Source organism: Pinus tabuliformis, chromosome 3_1 (assembly GCF_031772625.1).
Source record: "Pinus tabuliformis cultivar Carrire ecotype Pingquan chromosome 3_1, CPIR1, whole genome shotgun sequence".
Taxonomy (NCBI): domain Eukaryota; kingdom Viridiplantae; phylum Streptophyta; class Pinopsida; order Pinales; family Pinaceae; genus Pinus; species Pinus tabuliformis.
In genome coordinates, this window is record NC_142301.1 from 658,174,897 (window position 1) to 658,187,338 (window position 12,442).

General features: G+C 37.2%; 1 pseudogene; it reads right to left on the minus strand.

The window, feature by feature from the left end:
* Positions 1-232: 232 nt before the first annotated feature.
* LOC149188790 (putative LRR receptor-like serine/threonine-protein kinase At1g67720) lies at positions 233-11,373 on the minus strand (annotated as a pseudogene).
* Between the last annotated feature and the right edge of the window lie 1,069 nt (positions 11,374-12,442).

Here is a 12,442-nt window from a genome sequence, read left to right on the forward strand (position 1 = left end):
GAGACTAAAAATACAACCAAAAAACTTCCCATCTCATAACCAATAACACAAAATAAAAAATGCATGTACATCATCAAATTTTATTGATAAGGATGTCTAGTTGTGTATGCCCCACCCAACATTTGCTGAGATAGTTAGAATTTACGTGATCTTCAAGCAAGAAACTTAAAAGTTCCACGTCTTTGGTATATAAAAATTAGAAGCGTAGTTCCACGTCCGGGCAACGCTGTCATCATGAGGACTTGTATGTTTGACTTCTTCCCACTTGAGAAATGTTCGAGCTATTATCACTCCACACCATTCCTCTAGGCCCACTCGAACCTGCCAATAAAGAGACCGAGCCTGGCACAAAATCGCTACTTTCACCAACAATTTCCTCTGAAATTGAATTCGTAGAAGCACGATGATCCTCATGTTTGATAGCCTCTTTCAGCTCTGCAACTACCTCACTCACGCTCGGCCTACCCGACGGTTCATTGTGAACACATCTCATCGCTACATTGGCAACACCAGTGATAGACATCATGTCGTAACCTCCATCCAACTTCTTGTCGATGATTTCTGCCATTTTGCCAGGATTATCATTGTCCATTACGAAAGGTGTCACCTGTAGATATGCCGATAATTATTGTTAGTCTTGGAGAAATGCACTCTAGGAATTCCTATAAATATTAATTGATGGTAAAATTACTTACCCATCTAATGATGTTCAGTTGCTCTACAGGTAGTTTTAGATCTATGGGTTGTCTACCACATATGACCTCTAGCAAAACCACTCCAGAACTATACACATCGCTCTTCTCCGTCAACATTTGAGTACTGAAATACCTGTCAAGTGTCTCACAAAAAATTACAATGGAAAAGAAAAATGCCTTGAATTTCTTAGCATCAAAATATTGCAAATAGGTGCAACCTATATATGTCCAACATACTCTGGATCCAGGTATCCTGCAGTTCCTTTTACGGCAGTCATAACATGAGTAGCCTCCCCATCATCAGTCATCCTTGAAAGGCCAAAATCTGCTACTTTTCCATTCAAATCACTGTCTAAAAGGATGTTGGCGGTCTTTATATCCCTGTGAATTATTTTTGGGGTGCAACCAACGTGCAGGTATTCCAGTCCTTTGAATAGAAACCATAGGTGTATAAGTGAGATATGTCGTTCACAACGCTCATTTAGATAAAAAGAATCAATGTGCATCAAATTAACTAAGAGAAAGAGTAACCTTGTGCTGCATCTAAAGCTATTTTGAGCCTGGTTCTCCAATTTAATTTGGAATGATGTGCACTAGGACCTGGAAAAGAACCTATGTTGGTTATCTTAGATATTTTATCAACTCAAATAAACATATATCTCTCAGCAGAAGTATTTACCATAAAGGTGATCCCTTAGGGAGCCTCCTGACATGTACTCGTAGATAAGCATAACTTCTCTTGATTCGTTACAATAGCCTAGTAAAGAGACCAAGTTTCTATGATGGATTCTGGGAAGAAGATCAACCTGTTCATCAAATAACCGTTCGCGTGAATTTTACAATACATCATAAATGGTTTCAAACCATGATTCTGTGGTAAGAATTTTTTGCATTAAATCCAAATTGAACCATATTACATGATTGAAGATATATCTGAAATTCACCTCATTTAAGAACTCTTTAAATCCTTGTCGCGAGGACTGTGAGAGCACTTTGACGGCTATGTATTTTCCTATTTTCCTTGGGGTAATTTACCCAGAAACACCGATCCAAATCCCCCTCGCCCGACCTCTTGACTAAAGGTCTGTGTGGCCGCTATCATCTCATCTAGAGTGAAGGCTTGGGATTTCGTTGAACTTGGCACCATTGTTGGAATATTAATTCCAACTGCTGTGCAGCAGCAGCAGCTATTTTACTTTATTCATTTGTCGTGATCCGACGCCCCACATTTTCTCCCGATCTCTTATGTCACCGCCATTACTATCTTTTCACTCTTTAATTATTTTTGTGTTTCCAGAAGGAAGAAGATCAGATCCAGCGCAACACAGTTACTTCTCATTAATGGGCAGAACGGCTGAAACAGAAAAAGAACCATTCTCGAGCCGTAGCAGCATTTACTAGCCATAGATTTCATCACCACCGACTCAAGAAATACAACAAAAGATCAAATCTGTTAATTATGAACAACAGAAACTTTATCAGCAAGTTAAAGCGGTGATGACCCTTTCCCGCACTATAAATAGAAACAGAAACAGAAGTAGAAAATAGAGAGATAGAGAGCAAAGGGGAGCACACAGCAGTGTAGAACAAGAGAGTTTTTTATTGCACAACAGTGCTGAAATTTTCTGTGATAGTTGTTTTGTGGAACTGAAGCGTTCCTGTTGTAATCCCTATGTTAAGAGGAAGATGTTCTTAAGCATAATCTTTTGTGAAGATCCCTCTACGTGAGGAAGACTTATTTTATCAGTTGGTTTACTTTCATAAATAGAAATTTCTTTCTGTGCGTTGCTGTTACACCAAAAGTTATTTTGTCAAAAATTTCTCGTAAGTCGAAAAATACTTGACGTCAAAAATCCCCGTTGCTGCAACACCACGAACAGCAACTGAAAAAATTTACGTTGCTGCAACACCACGAACAGCGTTGCTGCAACACTACGAACAGCAACTGAGAAAAAACTGTGTTGCTGCAACACCGTTTCCAGAGAACGAATTTTTCTGTTTTTTCTGAGTTAAAAACAGAGTATTTTTCTGCGTCAAAGACAAAGTATTATTTTGATCAGTTTTTGATCCTGAGGCAAAGTAGAGTATTATTTTATGCTCTGTTCTTGTGTTTTTGAATTATCAGAAGACAGAGTATTTCTCTCTGTTCATATTTTTGTTGTTTCAGAATTTATCAGAAAATTTTGAACAGTGGAAACAGAGGATTTTTCCACTGTATTTTGTTTGGAATAACCAGAAATTCCCGACATGGTATCAGAGCTTCTTCAGGCTCTTTGAAGACATCAAAGAAGCTGAAAGAAGATTTGTTGCTGCAGCAAATTATCCAGCAGAGCGAAAACGCTGTCAAGGTATTTTTCAGATTAGTTTTTGTGTAGCTGCTGAAGACAATTAAGTGATTTTTTTTTACAGACAAGTATTGCAAGAATGGCCAGCACCAGCGTGGGTATGTTTAATACCCAGCTCCCACAGTTCAATGGGAAAAATTATGACTACTGGGCAATAACCATGAAAGCCGTGTTTGCCTCACATGATTTATGGGAACTTGTTGAATATGGATTTGAAGAGCCAGCAAATGAAGAAGAATTTATTGGATTAACTCAGGCAAAGAAAGAGCTGTTGAAGAGCAATAAGAAGAAGGACTCAAAAGCCCTTGTATTCTTATATCAAGCAGTGCATGAGAGTGTGTTTCCGAGGATAGCAGCAGCCAATACATCCAGAGAAGCATGGCAAACTCCCAAGACAGCCTATCAAGGCATGGAGAAAGTGAAGACAACAAAACTACAGTTGCTGAGGAAAGATTTTGAGAACCTGCGTATGAAGGAGTCAGACAATATTGACTCATTCTTCACACAAGCAATTGGTTTGGTCACACAGATAAGGTCTCATGGAGAAACTCTTGAAGAAAGGAGGATTGTGGAGAAACTATTGAGGTGCCTACCCTCAAAGTTTGATGTGATTGTCACCACCATAGAAGAGACAAAGGATCTCTCAAATTTTTCAGTTGATGAACTTCATGCATCACTGATAACTCATGAGTAGAGGTTGAGTAGAAATGAAAACTCATTTCTCGAGCAAGCATTCAAGACCCAGATGTCATTTGGAAGAGGAAGAGGTCAAGGCAGAGGAAATAAGACAGGAAGAGGCAGAAGCCAATACAGAGGCGGAAGAAACAGTCCAACAAACGTTCAAGGAAGAGGCAGCAATCCAAATCAGAACCAAGGCCATGGCAGCAGTCAGCAAAGTGGACAACATCATGCTCAAGGACAAGGGTATGAAAAATCCAATGTCCAATGTTATTATTGTAAAAAATATGGGCACTATGCAAATGAATGTAGGAAAAAGCAGCATGATATGAGTAATAGATCTAGTGCAAATATCACTAGAGAAAATATCAGTCAAGATAATGTGTTGTTAGTTTGTAATATGGCTGAAACAAATAGTGAAGATATATGGTTTCTAGATTGTGGTTGCAGCAACCATATGACAGGAAACATAGCCCTGTTTTCTGCTTTAGATCAAAGTGTGCAGTCACAAGTCACACTTGGGACTGATAGTAAAATTTCTGTTATGGGAAAAGGAGAAGTTAAAATATTTACAAAGAAAGGTGAAAAGAAAACCATAGCAGATGTTTATTATGTTCCTGGAATGAAGTGTAATCTCTTGAGTATTGGACAGCTTGTTCAGAAGGGTTACAATGTTTTCTTTGAGAATGTTGTATGCACCATCATGGATAGATTACCCAGCAAACGCTGTATTGCTGAAGTGAAGATGACAAGGAATAGGATGTTTCCTCTCAGAATAAGGGCAGATCTGAAAAATAAAGAAGTAATTGCAGCAGTAACACAAGAGGCTCTCCAAAGCGTACCAAAGGATGAAAATTGGTTGTGGCATTTGAGATTTGGACATCTCAACTTTGGAGGTCTTAATTTGTTGAGTAGAAAAGGAATGGTAAGAGGATTACCATTGATAAAAAAGCCAGACAGCCTTTGTGAAGGTTGTATATTGGGAAAACAACACAGAGAAAGTTTTCCAACTGGGAAAAGCATAAGGGCAAAAGCACCTTTAGAAATTGTCCACTCAGATTTATGTGGACCGATGCAAGCTCCATCACTTGCAGACAGCCAATATTTTCTAACATTTATTGATGACTTTACCAGAAAGACTTGGGTTTATTTTCTGAAGAATAAGAGTGAAGTGTTTGAAAAATTCCAAAATTTCAAAGCACTTGTAGAAAATCAAAGTGCGCTGCGAGAACTGACAGAGGAGGTGAGTATATCTCCAAAGAATTTTTACGTTTTTGCAGAGAAAATGGAATTCATAAGCAATTTACAGCAAGGTACACCCCGCAACAAAATGGAGTTGCTGAAAGGAAAAATAGAACAATCATGGATATGGCGAGGAGCATGTTGAAGGCAAAGCATTTGCCAAATGATTATTGGGCTGAAGCTGTACACTGTGCAGTATATATTTTGAATAGATGTCCTACAAAAGCAGTGATGAACAAAGTGCCAGAAGAAGCATGGAGTAGGAGAAAGCAAGGAGTCACCCACATGAAAGTTTTTGGTTGTGTGGCTTATGCACACATTCCAGATCAGCTAAGGAAGAAATTGGACAGCAAAGGGGAGAAATGTATTTTCATTGGATACAGTGAAGAATCCAAAGCTTACAGGTTATATATCCCATCCACCAAGAAGTTTTTTGTGAGCAGAGATGTTCAATTTATTGAAGAGGAAGCTTGGGATGGAAGCATAGAGAAAACATTTAATGTTAAAAACTGTTTGTCTCATGATGATGATGATGAGGAGTTGGCTGAAACACATCCCCAAACAGCAGTGCCAACAACAGAACAGCAAGAGACACCCTTGAGGAGAAATGAGAGTGCTTCTCCAAGCACACCACAAGGAGGAAATTCAAGTGCATCTACAAGCACTTGCACACCGAATGAAAGAGGTAAGAAATTCAGAAATTTAAGTGATATTTATGATGAAGGAATGAATTCTTTGTTTTCCTTGTATTGTCATGTTGATGACCCTGTTCATTTCGAAGATGCAATTAAAGATAAGAAATGGATAGAAGCTATGGATGAGGAGATGAATGCCATAGAAAGAAATAAGACATGGGATTTAGTTGAGCTACCAAAAGGTAAAGAAGTCATTGGAGTTAAATGGGTCTACAAGACCAAGAGTAATGCTGAAGGCTAGATAGAAAGGCATAAGGCAAGACTTGTTGTCAAGGGATACAAGCAGCAGTATGGGAGAGATTATGAGGAGACTTTCGCACCTGTTGCAAGAATGGAAACAGTAAGAGCAGTGTTGTCCATAGCAGCACAAAAAAAATGGAAAGTTTACCAAATGGACGTGAAGTCAGCATTCTTGAATGGAGTATTAATGGAAGAGGTTTACATCGAGCAACCTCTAGGCTATGAGAAGAAAGGCCAAGAGCACAAAGTCTGCAGATTGAAGAAAGCTCTTTATGGGCTGAAGCAAGCACCAAGAGCGTGGTACAGTAGGATAGATTCCTATCTACTGGAGAACGGATTTGAGAAGTGTGAGGGAGAACCCACTGTTTACATCAAAGAAAAAGACTGTAAAATTTTAATTGTTGTGTTATATGTTGATGATGTGATTTTTACAGGTAATGATGACTACCTCATTGAAAATTTCAAATTAGTCATGAAAGAAGAATTTGAGATGACTGACATGGGTTTGCTGAGATACTTCTTAGGAATAGAAGTAGATCAAAATAAAAATGGAATTTTTATCTCACAGGAAAAATATGTAAATGAAGTGTTGAACAGATTTAACATGCAGGACAGCAAGGCAGCAATTACTCCCACAGTGATGGGATTAAAACTCAGCAAAGAGGACAGCAACAAAGATTTTGACCCTAGTGTGTACAAGAGCATAGTTGGCAGCCTCATGTATTTGACTGCAACTAGGCCAGACATAATGTATGCTGTTAGTTTAATTTCCAGATTCATGGAGAAGCCAAAAGAAACACATTAGCAGGCAGCAAAGAGAATTCTGAGGTATGTTAAAGGTACAAAAAGGTATGGCATATTTTATACTGTTTCAGAATGTTCAGATTTAGTTGGATACACAGATAGTGATTAGGCTGGAAGTGTAGATGACAGGAAAAGCACATCTGGTTACATTTTTCACATAGGTTCAGGAGCCATTTCATGGGCTTCCAAGAAACAGCCAATTGTGGCATTGTCTACAGCAGAAGCAGAGTATGTGGCAGCTACAACAACAGCATGTCAGGCGGTTTGGATGAGGAGAATGTTGAGAAGTCTATGCCAAGAGCAGACAACAGCAACAATTATTTTTTGTGACAATAGCTCAGCTATTGCATTATCCAAGAACTCTGTATTCCACAAGAGAACAAAACAGATAGACACAAAGTTTCACTACATCAGAGAATTGGTGAACAATGGAGAAATCATTTTACAACATTGCAGGACTCAGGAACAAGTTGCAGATATTCTGACAAAGCCATTGGATCAGAAAAGTTTTGAGTTTTTAAGGAAACTTCTGGGTATGACTAATAACCCAGCAGTTGAAATTAAAAGGGGAGTGTTGGAATATTAATTCCAACTGCTGTGCAACAGCAGCAGCTATTTTACTTTATTCATTTGTCGTGATCTGGCGCCCCACATTTTCTCCCGATCTCTTATGTCACCGCCATTACCATCTTTTCACTCTTTAATATTTTTGTGTTTCCAGAAGGAAGAAGATCAGATCCAGCGAAACACAGTTACTTCTCATTAATGGGCGGAACGGCTGAAACAGAAAAAGAACCATTCTTGAGCCGTAGCAGCATTTACTAGCCATAGATTTCATCACCACCGACTCAAGAAATACAGCAAAAGATCAAATCTGTTAATTATGAACAGCAGAAACTTTATCAGCAAGTTAAAGCGGTGATGACCCTTTCCCACACTATAAATAGAAACAGAAACAGAAGTAGAAAATAGAGAGATAGAGAGCAAAGGGGAGCACACAGTAGTGTAGAACAAGAGAGTTTTTTATTGCACAACAGTGCTGAAATTTTCTGTGATAGTTGTTTTGTGGAACTGAAGCGTTCCTGTTGTAATCCCTCTGTTAAGAGGAAGATGTTCTTAAGCATAATCTTTTGTGAAGATCCCTCTACGTGAGGAAGACTTATTTTATCAGTTGGTTTACTTTCATAAATAGAAATTTCTTTCTGTGCGTTGCTGTTACACCAAAAGTTATTTTGTCAAAAATTTCTCGTAAGTCGAAAAATATTTGACATCAAAAATCCCCGTTGCTGCAACACCACGAACAACAACTGAAAAAATTTACGTTGCTGCAACACCACGAACAGCGTTGCTGCAACACTACGAACAGCAACTGAGAAAAAACTGTGTTGCTGCAACACTGTTTCCAGAGAACGAATTTTCCTGTTTTTCTGAGTTAAAAACAGAGTATTTTTCTGCGTCAAAGACAAAGTATTATTTTGATCAGTGTTTGATCCTGAGGCAAAGTAGAGTATTATTTTATGCTCTGTTCTTATGTTTTTGAATTATCAGAAAACAAAGTATTGCTCTCTGTTCATATTTTTGTTGTTTCAGAATTTATCAGAAAATTCTGAACAGTGGAAACAGAGGATTTTTCCACTGTATTTTGTTTGGAATAACCAGAAATTCCCGACAACCATAACCATCGAATAATCTGTAACCAATGAAGGGAAAATAAAGTTACTGAGAATCACAGCGCCACCAATCAATCAATCAATCTAAGCTAATATAAGCTAATTTCATTTACATGGATGACTACCAATATGTATCGTGTTATAATATATTTAATATTATTAGTATTTATTAACCTTGGTACAAGAAAGATCTTGGTTCCATTTCCTGCCCGCATCTTTTGTCGCCCTGTTCTTTTCTCCTGAATTTGTTGTAATACACAACAATTGCCGCTATCATTGCTGAAGCGATGATTAGAATACCGCTGACTATCGTTCCGAGCAAAATCTTCCTTTTGTTCTTATTTGTAGTATGCAGAATGCATTTCCCTTTATGCATAGGTAAGTAGGAGTTTCCACAGTAACTGCAGTAGACCAAAGATAGAGATTATCCATGAAGGTCCTCTAGTACTATTAACGAGAATCTGAGCTGGATTGATTATTGTCTTAATTTGTCGATGACATTTCTTTTATAGAAAGTAGGAAAGAAAAAGTGAAATCTCTAATGATTTATGTCAAAACATAAGGAATATAAAATAGGGTATGGTTACCTGAATTTCAATGAACCATTAAGAAGTTGGATAGGAATTACACCACTAAAATTATTATTATTTATATTCCTGTGAAAATAAACACTGCGATATTTACTACTTTGATCGTATCTAATTCTGAATAAAATTGTGGAAATAAATTTCGAATAAAATGTGCCAAAAACTAAATAGAATCAGAAGAAAAAGGGCGACGTACAGCTCTTTTAGGTTTTTCAGATCGCATAACCATTAAGGAAGAGTGCCGCTCGAGTTGTTGTTTTGTAGATATCTACATAATTAGCAAAATAATTTTGGTTTTATGAAAATGCATATGCTCACTAAAAACAGACAAATTGAAAGTTGAATGTTGAAAAAACAAACAAACTGAAAATTGAAATGTTGAGAAGAAACTTACAATCTCTCCAACTTGGTTAAACTGGAGAAATTTGGCAGATTCCCCATAAAAGAGTTATTATCCAGAAACCTGCCAATTTCAACACAAATGATGTTGCACATATATTATGATTTGATATATAATATTCAGACACAAGCTATGTTCCCCTCCATTAACCGCATCCAGAATTCTTTTGAGTCCAACTAGGATTAAAATATGGTTAATTTCTTCTTACACATTAATTAATGCGGTCAACTGTCCAATATCATTAGGCACCAATCCTGTAAGGTTCTTCCCTGACAGATTGCTGGCAACAAGTTTTAGTCAATATAAAATTTCACGATTGAATCTTGACAGTCATACGATTTCAGCTCGAAACATATCGAAGAAATTAACTTACATTTCCGAAATTCTTATGGGCAGAGTAGTACTACTCTCACATGCAATTCCATTCCACGGGACCGAAAAGCAAGGATCAGAAATCCAACCTTTCATGCCAAACCTGCTTTTGATAGACTCAAGCGCTTTTACTGCATCATCAAAAGAACTTGGTTAGAAATTGGATCATAATATCAACGATTCCAGTCTCAAAACATTAAGAAGGTAACTTACGATCTTCTGCATATGTGGCTGGTTGGGTGTCAATTATTTTGTAAGTCTCAAAAGCGTTGATGATAGGACCACTGGTAGCGTCACTAGTGCTCACCAAGGCAAAGTTGAAGTCCTCTGCTTGGTTGGATATGAATGTTCGCTCCAGGGTAGAATAATTGCTCAGAGAAGTAATGGCTTCAGACCGATTTTGACCATTTATTCTCACGGAAAAGGATCTGTGTTCAGACATATTTAGCTTCTCGATCTCTGTAAAATATAACAACAGTAATAATTTGTGACCATTGGTCGGTCCGACAGTGAATTCATGACGATCATCCATGATAACTTCCGCCGTTTGCATCACAGCAGGTGGAGGAAGTTCCTTGGTATTGTTGGTTGAAATGGTCTCATCACAACTTACAACCGTACTGAAATAGAGTTAGAAACAGTCAAATCTGTGCTAACTGTCCAGATCCGGTCGAACTTGTCTTCAGGATACCTGTTTTATTACACATAAAAAGCCATTAAAATATGACTCTTAGATTTCCATTAAAAAAAATATCATAACCAATACTTGTTACCTATATTTCTAAAGTAAACTCACCTAACAATAGAATTTCCGCCAACATCATATCTCCATACTGACATCAACATCGTTCCTGGCTTAGCCTGTTCATACATGCCTGGTTGGAGCGTCCTCAGTTCGATAGCAGAGATAAAGGGATCATCAGTTTCCGAGGTTCTGATCAAACAGATGTACAGCATTGTGCCAGAACTAACAAATATTGTTTCATTATAAAGTGCTTTATCTGGATTTGAGATCGCTATGTTTCCCATAGCTAACAGATCCAATGTTTCAATAGAGAAAGCGAAGCTTGGCAATTGTCCGGATCTACTGTAATTTCCAAACATAAACCACAGTCTTAAGAGGTAAGGTACATTAGGGGTCACAGACAACTGATAGCAGCTTTTGTTCAGAGGCTTTGGGAAATATCGTAAATATCGTAGAGTATCCAACTCCACGTAAGAACCGTCGCGGGAATCATAGGCGTCCACGACCTCTGCTGTCTGGCCCATCTTACTTTGTTTTCTCCGGTTCGATTGGTTTTCCGTCCACAATCGATACTTAAAAATCCTTCCACACGACCAGAAATTACTTTTAATAAAACAATATCTTGTCAACCAAATATGACGATTCATCAAAAAGACATCAAATGGTGATTCAAGCAGACACTCCATGAATCTTACAAAACGACGAGAAATCAAATGACGATTATGAAAGGTAAACACAACAGAAGCACTACAACATTCCCGGCAACTGTGAACTTAGGTTCCATAATTAGTACTTACCTGGTTGAGGAGAAGTGAGAGGCAATAAACTCAAGAGCACGCCAGCTAGCGCTATGCAACCTCTCCATTTGCCATAACGAAATTTGTCCATAGTCAAAACCATTTAGAAAAAGGTCCTCAGTCGATATAGCAGTAGAATGAAAGGAGGAGGATTCAGACAAACAGTTGCGTGTTTCGAAAGAAACTGGAAGTGTTCTTTACATATGATTTCTTGGCCTTTGCCTGTGTGTGACCTCTCTCGGAAAGTCCAATAACAACTTTCTTCTCGACTGTTTGGGTGACTGTCTATGTAATGTGTATGTTCAACATAATTTCATTTCAGCCCTGGTTGGCTGCGAAATTTTTTTCCTCCTACTTGCTAGTCAAGTCTTTTCCATGCACAACTTTCCATATCCAGACTTTTGTTCTCATCCCTCTTGCGAGTTAAGGTCTAGAGTTTTGTGTTCCCCCAAATTATAGTTGCGAGTCGTCTTTTCAATTTATAACAGAAAGTGGCGGTAAAATCTAGCATGGTAGAGGTGTGAGATAAGGTAAACTTATATTTTTGTTTTATTGATTTTACTTGTGCGGAATATTTCACTTATTAATAAAGTTTTAAATAGTAAGATTTATTTTTTCACTATTATATTATTGTAAGTTTAATTTTATTATTTTCTCAAATATTATATTGTAATGAATTTTATAAAGTGGTCTAGAAATAATTTAGTCTTAATCTAATAAGCATTAATCTATTTTTTTAGTGTAAAATTTGAGAAAAGATTTGCATCTCTAGAAATTTGAAAGTTCACCATATTAAAGTGACCATCTCACAGTGAAATCAAAATTATATTTGTAAACTTCCATATTAAATTTAAACTAATTGATTGTTCTATATCATAAATGATATTTAAAATTGTGATGTAAAAATATAAAAATCTTGATGCAGTAATTTTTAAAAGTCTAATTGGCAATTATCAAGCTTCAAGTTTTTGAATGCCCTTAAAATTTTTTATGATGTTGAATAATAATTTTTTTATAAAAATAAAAACATTCCCATAATTATAAAAATAAAAACAACATTCCCATTTTGACCACCGAACAAATTAAAAAATAATTAGTTTATCGCTAGAAAACACCATCTAGAATAATTTAAACGCAGCTTACCAGATCACTCGCGGGGACTGTCTCGCCAA